Here is a 9,068-nt window from a genome sequence, read left to right as displayed (position 1 = left end):
CTGGAGTGCAGTGGCCGGATCTCAGCTCACTGCAAGCTCCGCCTCCCAGGTTCACGCCATTCTCCTGCCTCAGCCTCCCGAGTAGCTGGGACTACAGGCGCCTCCCACCTCGCCCGGCTAGTTTTTTGTATTTTTAGTAGAGACGGGGTTTCACCATGTTAGCCAGGATGGTCTCGATCTCCTGACCTCGTGATCCGCCCGTCTCGGCCTCCCAAAGTACTGGGATTACAGGCTTGAGCCACCGCGCCCGGCCCACCCCAAGTTTCTTAATCCAAAGATTTGAGAATCTGCATTTCTTGAAATTCTCAGGCCTTTTGATTAAGAAACTCTCTCTTTATTTATTTATTTATTTTTGAGATGGAGTTTCACTCTTGTTGCCCAGACTGGAGTGCAATGCCGTGATCTCGGCTCACTGCAACTTTCGCCTCCCTGGTTCAAGCGATTCTCCTGCCTCAGCCTCCTGACTAGCTGAGATTACAGGGGCCTGCCACCATGCCCAGCTAATTTTTGTATTTTTAGTAGAGATGGGGTCTCACCATGTTGGTCAGGCTGGTCTCAAACTCCCAACCTCAGGTGGTCTGCCCACCTCAGCCTCCCAAAGTGCTAGGATTACAGGCATGAACCACCATGCCTTGCCGAAACTTTTTTTTTTTGAGACGTAGTCTCACTGTCTCCCAGGCTGGAGTGCAGTGGCTGCATCTTGGCTCACGGTAGCCTCCACCTCCCGGGCTCAAGTAATTCTTCTGCCTTAGCCTCCCGAGTAGCTGAGATTACAGGTGCCTGCCACCATGCCTAGCTGATTTTTGTATTTTTAGTAGAGACAGGGTTTCACTATGTGGGCCAGGTTAGTCTTGAACTCCTAATCTCAGGTGATCCACCCGCCTCAGCCTCCCAAAGTGCTGGGATTACAGGCGTGAGCCACCACACCCGGCAGATTAAGAAACTTAATCAAGGAGCTTGGGGGAAGTGGGGCTGAGAATTTGCATTTCTATCAAATTCCATCAGAACTTAGCAGGCGCTGCTGCTGATCCAGGGAACAGGCTTTGAGAACCAGGGCTCAGTTGATTACTAGTATAATTAACAATCTCTGATCCCATCACTGGCTCCCATTTCAGAGCAATGGTTGGTGCCTGCAAGGTTTCATCTCATCGGGTCCTCACACAATCCCATGGGGTCCCAGTGTTCTTATGGATGAGGTTACCAAGGCTGCAACATTCACAGTGAACTGTCCAGGGTCACGCAGCTGCAGCCAAAGTCTGGGTTGGAACACTGGTCTAATTACAAGCAGGAGAGAACCTGGAGAGAACCTGGGCAATTTCTTTGGGAGCATCAAAGCAAGCTAGAACCTGGGCAATTTCTTTGGGAGCATCAAAGCAAGCTCTCCCACCACCTGCTTGAGCACATCCAAATCCTTCCGACCCACCCAACTCTGCAGCAAGCAAAGAGCCTCGCCTCCTGCTGGGAAAGCAGTTTCTTGCGACGCGGCCTTTGCGAAACTCCGTGGAGAAATGGCGCCCCCTGGTGGCTCCAGAGAGAGCAGCGTTCCATTCCCCGGGCTGGGAGCTCTTGTCTCATGCGTCATGGGCATTCTTGGAGCCCATCACTAACATGGAAAATATTATTCAGTCCATTCCATCCTAGGAAAGAACTCAGGGTGCTGAAAGGAGGTGGGGACTTCAGAGCTCAGGAATGTAAAGGAAGGGCGGCGGACCGGGCCTTGGGGCCCTCAGGGGGTTGGAATGGCTAAAACACAGCTGAGAACAATCCGGACTTTCATCTTTGACCTTCCCAAAGACTTCTGCTGAGGAATTTTCTTTTTCTTTTTCTTTTTTTTTCTTTCAGACGGTGTTTCACTTTTGTCGCCGAGGCTGGAGTGCAATGTCGTGATGTCGGCTCACTGTAACCTCTGCCTCCCGGGTTCAAGTGATTGTCCTGCCTCAGCCTCCTGAGTAGCTGGGATTACGGGCGTGCACCAGTTAATTTTTGTATTTTTAGTAGAGACGGGGTTTCGCCATGTTGGCCAGGCTGGTCTCAAACTCCTGACCTGGGGTGATGCACCCGCCTCGGCCTTCCAAAGTGCTGGGATTACATAGGCGTGAGCTGGCGCTCCTGGCGGAGGAATTTTCAGGACTAAAGCTATAGTGTTGTGATGAGAGGCCGGTGTGCTTTCTGAATGCCGGTGCCGATTCATAATCTGGTGCATTCGTTCACACATTATTCATTCAACAGATAGCTTTTGCGTGCAGTACTATTCTGGGTGCTGGGACCACAGAAATCAGCAGAACAGACAGAATCTCTGCCTTCACGGATGCCCTCCTGCCCTAGAACAGTGAATGTATGAATAAATCAATAGGTAGAACACATGGCGAAAAATAGATGACACTTAATAAAGAGATGTCATTGAGATGACACTTAAGCAAAAACCTGGAATGAGGAGAAAGAACAGATATCTGGTGAAGAAGTGTTCCAGGCAAAGAGAATGGTAAGAGCAAAGACCCCGGGGCGTGGGTGTGTTTGTCTAACATGTTTGAGTTCTTTTTTTTTTTTTTTTTTTTTTTGAGAGGTAGTTTCGCTCTGTGGCCTCGGCTGCAGTGCAGTGGTGCGATCTCGGCTCACCGCAAGCTCCGGTTTGCACGCCATTCTCCTTCCTCAGCCTCCGGAGTAGCTGGGACTACAGGCGCCCACCACCACACCTGGCTAATGTTTTGTATTTTTAGTAGAGACGGGGTTTCACCGTGTTAGCCAGGATGGTCTCAATCTCCTGACGTTGTGATCCGCCCGCCTTGGCCTCCCAAAGTGCTGGGATTACAGGCGTGAGCCACTGAGCCCAGCCTTTTTTTTTTTTTTAATTAAAAAAATAAGGGCCAGACGTGGTGGCTCACGCCTGTAATCCCAGCACTTTGGGAAGCCTAGTACGGTGTATTACCTGAAGTCAGGAGTTTGAGACCAGCCTGGCCAACATGGTGAAACCCCATCTCTACTAATTTGCTGGGCATGGTGGTGGGCGCCTGTAGTCCCAGCTCCTTGGGAGGCTGAGGCAGGAGAATCACTTGAACCTGGGAGGCGGAGGTTCCAGCAAGCCGAGACTGTGCCATTGCACTCCAGCCTGGGTGACAAGAATGAAACTCTGTCTCAAAAAAAGAAAAAAATAAAAATAAATATGGTGCTGGGCGTGGTGGCTCATGCTGTAATCCCACCACTTTGGGAGGTAGAGGTCAGGAGTTGGAGACCAGCCTGGCCAACATGGTGAAAACCCCCCTCTACTAAAAATACAAAAATTAGTGGGGCATGGTGGCCTGTAATCCCAGCTACTTGGGAGGCTGAGGCATGAGAATCGCTTGAACCTAGGAAGGGAAGGTTGCAGTGAGCTGAGATCATACCACTGCACCCCAGCCTGGGTGACAGAGCAAGACTCCATTCCCCTCCCCGCCAAAAAGAGAGAGAGATGGGGTCTCTCTACGTTCCCCAGGCTGGTCTTGACCTCCTGGGCTCAAGGGATCCTCCCATCTCTGCCTCCCAAAGTGCTAGGATTACAGGTGTGAGCCACCACGCCTGGCCCAGACTAGACTCTTGATGATAGAGTGGGATGTATCTCTTCATATCCAAGAACTACTTACCCTGTTATTAATTCAACAGTTTTTATTAAATCAACTCATATTGTTTTATTTTTTTATTTATAGAGACAGTGTCTTGCTATGTTGCCCAGGCTGGTCTTGAACTCCCCAGCTCAAGCAATCCTCCTGCCTGGGCCTCCCAAAGTGCTACGATTACAGGTGTGAGTCCCCACGCCTGGCCTGAAATAAACTCACTTTTTTCCTTTTTTTGGAGACAGAGTTTTGCTCTGTCACCCAGGCTGGAGTGCAGTGGTGTGGTCTTGGCTCACTGCAACCTTTGCTTCCCAGGTTCAAGCAATTCTCCTGTCTCAGCCTCCCCAGTAGCTCTGGGATTACAGGAGTGCACTACTATGCCCAACTAATTTTTGTATTTTTAGTAGAGACAGAGTTTCACCATGTTGGCCAAGCTGGTCTTGAACTTCTGACCTCAGGAGATCCCCCCCAGTGGCTCATGCCTATAATCCCAACGCTTTGGGAGGCCGAGGCAGGGGGATCTCCTAAGGTCAGAAGTTCAAGACCAGCTTGGCCAACATGGTGAAACCCTCTCTCTACTAAAAATACAAAAATTAGCCAGGAGTGGTGGCCAGTGCCTGTAATCCCAGCTACACAGAATGCTGAGGCAGGAAAATTGGTTGAACCTGGGAGGCGGAGGTTGCAGTGAACCGAGACTGCGCCATTGCACTCTAGCCTGGGCAACAAGAGTGGAACTGCGTCTCAAAAAAAAAAAAACAAAAAAAAACTAAATAGGCCAGGCACGGTGACTCACACCTGAAATCCCAGCACTTTGGGATGCTGAGATGGGAAGGTCACTTGAGCCCAGGAGTTCAAGACCAGCCTAGGAAACAAAGTGAGACCTTCCATCTCTACTAAAAATTTAAAAAATTAGCCCAGTGTGGTAACACATGTCTGTAGTCCCAGCTACTAGGGAGGCTAAGGCGGGAGGATCGCTTGAGTCTGGAAGGTAGAGGCTGCAGACAGCCGTGATAGCACCACTGCATTCCAGACTAAGAGGAAGAGCCAGACCCTGTCTCAGAAAAAAAAAAAAAAGAGGAAAAGAAAAGAAAAACCTCAAATACTTATTTCAGCATGATAGAGTCCCTTGAGGAGAGAATAGGAGAGAAAGGGGAGATGGTAGTGATAAACATACCTTCATACCTTTGAGAATTTTTACTAAACAAAGGAGTAGAGAAATAGGACCCTCCGTGGAATGACATCTCTAGAGGTGTCTAGCTAGGTGAGACAGTAAGATTTGCCGGGCGTGGTGGCTCATGTCTGTAATCCCAGCACTTTGGGAGGCCGAGGTGGGCGGATAACTTGAGGTCAGGAGTTCAAGACCAGCCTGGCCAACATAGTGAAACCCCATCTCTACTGAAAATACAAAAATTAGCTGGGTGTGGTAGGCGGGCCCCTGTAATCCCAAGCAGGAGAATTGCTTGAACCCGGGAGGCGGAGGTTGTAGTGAGCTGAGATCGCACCACTGCACTCTAGCCTGAGTGACAGAGCAAGACTCCGTCTTGGAAAAAAAAAAAAAATTTAAGTGCATGTTGACACCTTATATGGTCCCAGGATTTGGGGCCTGGGTCTTGCCTTGTTTCTAGATAATCTGGTTCAGTGCCAAGATTTTAAATAGCATCTCCATGCTGATGACTTCTCCATTCATGTCTCCTGTCTCCTACACACATCCAAATCTACAGACTGGCTGATGTTTTCAGTCATCAATTGTCCAGAACAGAACTCTTGACTGCCTCTTGGCCCACCCTCTGCCCCTTCCATATGGCTTTCATAAGCATGAGAGTTAAGGAGTGGCCCTTGTTCTCTTTTTCCTCCCACTTGGCTTCCAGGCTATTAGCAAGCATTGTGAGCTCCCACCCTCACCCCCATCTCTACTGCTCCCATCTTTTAGTCTCTCTGTCTCCACCCTTGGCCCACGAATCATTTTTCCACTCGGCAGTCAGGCAGATCTGAAAAAGTAAATCAAGTCACGCCAGTTTTCTACTTAAAATTCAACATTGTTATCCAGGACAACCAGAATAAAAAACCACATTCTTTTTTTTTTTTTTTTAGATAGGGTCTTGCTCTGTCAGTCAGGCTGAGGTGCAGTGGTGTGATCACAGCTCACTGCAGCCTGGATCCTCCTGCATCAGCCTCCCAAGTAGCTGGGACCACAGGTGTCTGCCACCACGCCTGAGGTTTTTTTTTTTTTTGAGAGGGAGTGTTGCACTTGTCGCCCAGGCTGAGCTGGAGTGCAATGCCACGATCTCGGCTCACTGCAACCTCCGCCTCCCAGGTTTAAGCAGTTCTCCTGCCTCAGCCTCCCGAGTAGCTGGGATTACAGATGCGTGCCACCATGATGGCTAATTTTTTTTTTTTTTTTTTGAGATGGAATCTTGCTCCGTTGCCCAGGCTGGAGTGCAGTGGCGTGATCTTGGCTCACTGCAAGCTCCACCTCCCAGGTTCACACCATTCTCCCACCTCAGCCTCCCAAGTAGCTGGGACTACAGGTGCCCGCCACCATGCGCGGCTAATTTTTTTGTATTTTTAGTAGAGATGGGGTTTCACCATGTTAACCCGGATGGTATCAATCTCCTGACGTGGTGATCTGCCCGTCTCGGCCTCCCAAAGTGCTGTGATTACAGGCGTGAGCCACCATACCCAGTCAAATTCTTTTTTACATAGCCAATTTGAGTTGGGCTTAGGTCACTCAGAGGCAAAAGAAGTCAGACTAACCCCACCCGTCCTGGTGCTCCGTGAGCCACCGTGCCTGGCCCATTATTATTTTTTTTGAGACGGAGTCTCGCTCTGTCGTCCAGGCTGGAGTGCAGTGGTGTAATCTCGGCTCACTGCAACCTCTGCCTCCCGGGTTTAAGCAATTCTCTGCCTCAGCCTCCCGAGTAGCTGGGATTACAGGCACCTGCCACCATGCCTGGCTAATTTTTGTATTTTTAGTAGAGACGGGGTTTCACCATGTTGGCCAGGCTGGTCTTGAACTACTGATCTATCTTCCTTGGCCTCCCAAAGTGCTGGGATTACAGGTGTGAGCCACTGCGCCTGGACAATTTTTTAGTTTTTAAATTTGTTTGTAGAGATGGGGGTCTCCCTATGTTGCCCAGGCTGGTCCTGAACTCCTGAGCTCAAGCAATCCTCTGGCCTCAGCCTCCCAAAGAGTTGGGATTACAGGTGTGAGTCACTGTGTCTGGCCACAAACTCTTTGCAGTGGCCTCCAAGTTACTCCATGATCTTTTCCTGGCCTCTGATTTCATCTCAGACATTCTCTGCCTTATTCATCATTTTGTTCTCCAACAGTCTATCCCCTGCCACGCCCACACCACCCCCACCACTGGCAACCCTTGAGTTTCTCAAACTAAGATTCCCTTCCATCGGCGTATTGCTTGGGATTCTCTCTTCCGATACCTGCACACGGCCAGTTTCTTTTCATCCATCGCAACTTAAACGTCACAGGTGGATGCTTTTGTGCAAACACAACCTCCCTGCCCGCTCTGCCCCACATCCACATGTGGCCTTGTCATGTGGCCACGCCTAGTTGCAAAGAAAGCTGGGAAATGTAATATTTAATTGGGCAGCTCTGTGCTTCCTTTTAGTCACATTCCCCAAGGGCAGTACTATCTTGATTACTCACCACAACATGCGTTTTACATTTACACAAATAGTCTCCTGTTATTTATACTTACTTTTCCCTCTGTTTTGAAGATCTCTACTACTCCAATGCTGATGAGTTCCTGTCACCTGGATTCCAGAACTTGCCCCAGATCCGAGCCTTCCAGAAGCCTAGTTTCAGCCTTTTCTTTTTCTTTTTTTTTTTTTTTTTGAGACAGAGTCTCACTCTGTCGCCCAGGCTGGAATGCAAGGGCATGATCACGGCTCTCTGCAGCCTCTGCCTCCTGGGTTTAAGCCATCCTCCTGCCTCAGCCTCCCGAGTTGATGGGATTACAGGCGTGCGCCGCCATGCCCAGCTAAGTTTTGTATTTTTAGTAGAGATGGGGTTTCGCCATATTGGCCAGTCTGGTCTCGAACTCCTGACCTCAGGTGATCCGCCCATCTTGGCCTCCCAAAGTGCTGGGATTACAGGCGTGAGCCACCACACCTGGCTTCCAGCCTTTTTTTTGAGTCAATAAACTACACCATATTCTACCAATATTTTTCCTTGAGTCAGCAGTGGTTTCCTACGCCTGCAACTCAAGAACTCTAAGGGTTACTGCCTCCATTGTTTGTTAAGGCACCACAAGACTTTGCCGAACTGTACATAATGCTTTAGGTCAATAAAATAATCATCATCATAATGACAACTGAAGAGAAAGTCATGATAATATCAACCTATTGAGCACTATGGTTTTTTTGTTTTGTTTTGTTGAGATGGGGTCCCTGTCACCCAGACTGGAGTACAGTGGCGTGATATCAGCTCACTGCAACCTCTGGCTCCTGAGCTCAAGCCATCATTTTGCCTCAGCCTCCCGAGTAGCCCTGCTAATTTTTTTTGTTTTTTTAAGTAGAGATGAGGTCTTGCTATGTTGCCCAGGCTGGTGTCAAACTCCTGGGCTCAAGCTGGGCTCAAGCTATCCTCCTGTCTTGGCCTCCCAGTGAACACTATATTAGTTAGCACATAGATTCTGTACAAAGATCAAGAGAGAACAATCTACCTTATTTCCCATTTAGTAGTCCATCTATAAGGGATTGAGAGCTATCTGGGTGACTTCCTGTTCTTTGGTTGGGCCCCAGGCTCCTCCTATCTTGTTGCTCAGTGTCCTCAACACATGGCTTCCACCTTAGGGACAAAAAGAGTCACTCCAGCTCCTGCAGGAAAGAAAGGAAGACAGAGGGAGGGCATTCTCTTTTCCACTCATGGTCTTGGTCCAGGAAGTTGCCTACATTACTTCTGTTCCCATCCCATTGGCCAGAACCTTGTCATGTGGCCACGCCTAGTTGCAAAGAAAGCTGGGAAATGTAATATTTAAGTGGGTAGCTCTGTGCTTCCTTTTAGTCACATCCTCCAAGGGCAATGCTATTTTGATTACTCACCGTGACATGCGTTTTACATTTACACAAATAGCCTCCTGTTACAGAGTTCCTTTGGTTTCTCTTTTCACTCTGTTTTGAAGATCTCAACACAGGTCTCTGTAAATATCTAGTCCATTTCTTCGGCTTCCCCATCTTCTGTGCAGTCACCATATTTTATCAAAGTACTCTCCTAGCAATGGCCCCCATATGGCCGCCTCCACACACATCACTGCCTCTTCTCCCCAGGAAGGAGATGCTGGGACATAGGCTCTGTGGGTGCAAAACACTGCCAGGTTGCTCTCCCACATAGCAGCTGCCAGCCCACACTCCTGCCAGGTGCATGTGGGGGTTCTAGAGTCCCATGAAAGGTATTTTATTCATTTTTGTCATGTCTGTAGTTGGACATCTGTTGTTTTTTGCATGGCCAGCATCCATTCTTCC

The 9,068-nt window shown here is 49.0% G+C and overlaps 1 long non-coding RNA gene across 1 annotated transcript; it reads right to left on the bottom strand.

Moving 5' to 3' along the window:
• Positions 1 to 322: 322 nt before the first annotated feature.
• LOC140708889 (uncharacterized) lies at positions 323 to 8,584 on the bottom strand. The gene is made up of 2 exons (XR_012089183.1): positions 7,304 to 8,584; positions 323 to 2,321 (listed from the first exon to the last, which is right to left on the bottom strand). It is a non-coding gene; the product is annotated as an uncharacterized lncRNA (long non-coding RNA).
• Positions 8,585 to 9,068: the final 484 nt, after the last annotated feature.

Source organism: Chlorocebus sabaeus, chromosome 2, assembly GCF_047675955.1.
Source record: "Chlorocebus sabaeus isolate Y175 chromosome 2, mChlSab1.0.hap1, whole genome shotgun sequence".
Lineage (NCBI taxonomy): Eukaryota > Metazoa > Chordata > Mammalia > Primates > Cercopithecidae > Chlorocebus > Chlorocebus sabaeus.
Note: the sequence above shows the minus strand (reverse complement) of the source record. Positions and strands in the feature narration are given on the sequence as shown.